Consider the following 2,423-nt stretch of genomic DNA (forward strand, 5'->3'; position numbering starts at 1 on the left):
ATTAATAAAAGTATACCCTTCGTAATAATGCCTTGGGCCATGAGTACAAAGTTAAAAATATGCAGTAAGTTATGTAAAATTATAAAAGCCTTCAGCAGATGACAAATACATGCTTTAGACATTAAGCCTTTTCAAATCATTTTTAAGCTGCTTTCACAAAACATTCTCATATGAACATGACTGAAAAAAAGAGAAATATTGACCCAAACGCCGAAGGAAGCCAGGGATGGGGGTGCTCCCCAGGACTGGAACAGGAGGGAAGTTATGTAAACCAGGGTGTCCAGGGTGAGGCCTCTGCACTGTGCTCTCTCTTCTGCAGATAGAACTTGGGGACAGTAAGTTGAAACACCCTCCAGGTCTCAGGTGGCTGCAGTGCTACCAAGTGAGAAGGTGGTCACCAGGTAACCAAATCCCTAACCCCTGAGGTCTCTAATAGACAAAGTCAACACTGTACAGTTTTCCTGAGAGGCAAACCAGCAGCTGGGCAGCCCCTCTAACACATGTTTGGTTTTATACTGCCAGAGTTTCAAAGGTAAAGGAAATAAATCGAATTCATTTTTATTTAATCTCATGTCTTCCTCTGAGTGCCAGGCAAATATTAGCTCTGTGTGCTGTCACTGTTGGTTTCTCCTCAACTCACCAGGGGCCAATCACTGCTCCAGGCCCTTGTGTCACTCTTTATGCTAGGAATAATGAGCTCGGAAAGAGGATCTCAGAGACCTCTGATTTTAACCAGCCACACAGAGTCACTAGTTACAAATAATCTCACTTGTTGTTGAATGTTATTTTGGGCAATGCTCAGATTGCCTGAAGAACTGTCACATGCTTGTGAGAAAAGCACTGAGCTCCACCTAAGACTCAGAGAATGAGAATCTGGGAGAGCAGCGGCAGGAATCTGTATTTTAACAAGCTTTCTCTGTTGCTCTGAGATACACTAAAATTTAAGTTTCAATATATGGAAAATAAAAGAGGGTTTTATACGCTTTTTACTATGAAGAATCACCATAAGTCAGAAATTCAGATCAATCTCCGAGCCAGAATAAGGAGAAATTAATAATTCTGTAATAATCTAGGGCCAAAGCAGAAGCAGAGGAATTCTAAAAGCATAAGCACATCTAAGAAGTACTTGGCAAGACCTTAGTGATGACATACCTCTCAGTTTTCAAGCTAGTTCCAATTTCAAATATTTTCTAGGTGGCAGAACACTTGCTCTTCAAGGTCTCAGGATCCACTCCCAGCGCTGGGGAGAAAAGTCACGGGTGTAAACCACTCACCAAGTGTCCATCTCCTCGTTACTTCCATTTCTCATTTGTAAAACGTTAAGTATACATTTCTGTCTTATAAACTACATAATGTTTTATAAAGATGGATCAAATGAAATACGTGAAAGCGGCTTACAAATACTAAAGTGCTTTACGATCATTTAGTCTGGGGAGTACGAATTGGATTATTCTTTCATTGACTAATTCTTTTATCATCTTGAAAAAAATCAGCTACTAATTCAATGTTCTCCCTTGTGAATGAGGGCCATGTCTTTGAATCATGACAGAACTATATTGTAGCACAATCCATTCCTTGTCTTTGCAATTGAATTAACCATGTGGTAATTTATACTGACTGAAGAGAAACTCAGGCAAGTTTCTTAGGGCTCATTATAAGTCTAGATACAATTTAAATCCTCCTCCCTTTAGCTACTGTTTTTCATATTATGCTTTTCTTTTTGTTCATTTAAAAATAGCTATTTGGTTAATATATTTGAAAGAATCAGAAAGTACATAAAGTATAGAATAAAAAATCTCTCCTATTCCTCATCCATCTAGTTCCCACGTCTTTACTGGGGTTCACTGTTACTGATTTCATGCATATATTTTCAAACTTACTTTTATTTATGCACAAGTGGATATAAATGTACACCACTATTCTTTTTGCTTTTTTCCCCCTCTTGCAGTTCTGGAGATTGAACTTGGAGACTCATACATGATAAACAAGAACTCTACCACTGATCTGCACTCCCAAGCCCTTCAATTTTTTTCTATTTTCATCTTTTTGAGTTTCACCTGCATTTTAGGCTGGAATTTTAGGCTCACTTTGGAGCCCAGGCTGGCCTTGAACTCTCAGTGATCCTCCTGCCTCAGCCTTCCAAGTGCTGGGATTCCAGGCGTGCACCGCTGCACCCAGCCCTTTTGGTTTTGGGGACTGGGGACTGAACTGAGGGCCAGTGTATGCTGGCAAGCACTCTGCCACTGAGCTACATCCCCGGCCCTCCCTTCTTATTTTTAACACACTGTAGCACATGACATTCACAGTTCTGTTCCTTGCTTATTTCACTTAACAATGAACCTTGGAGATCTTGCCATAATAGAGCATAAAGTCTCCTCAATCTTTTTTATAGCTAGTGAATTCAGTTGCATAGATGTTCCCTC

The sequence above is a fragment of the Octodon degus genome, unplaced genomic scaffold (genome assembly GCF_000260255.1).
Source record: "Octodon degus isolate 3935 unplaced genomic scaffold, OctDeg1.0 scaffold00136, whole genome shotgun sequence".
Taxonomy (NCBI): domain Eukaryota; kingdom Metazoa; phylum Chordata; class Mammalia; order Rodentia; family Octodontidae; genus Octodon; species Octodon degus.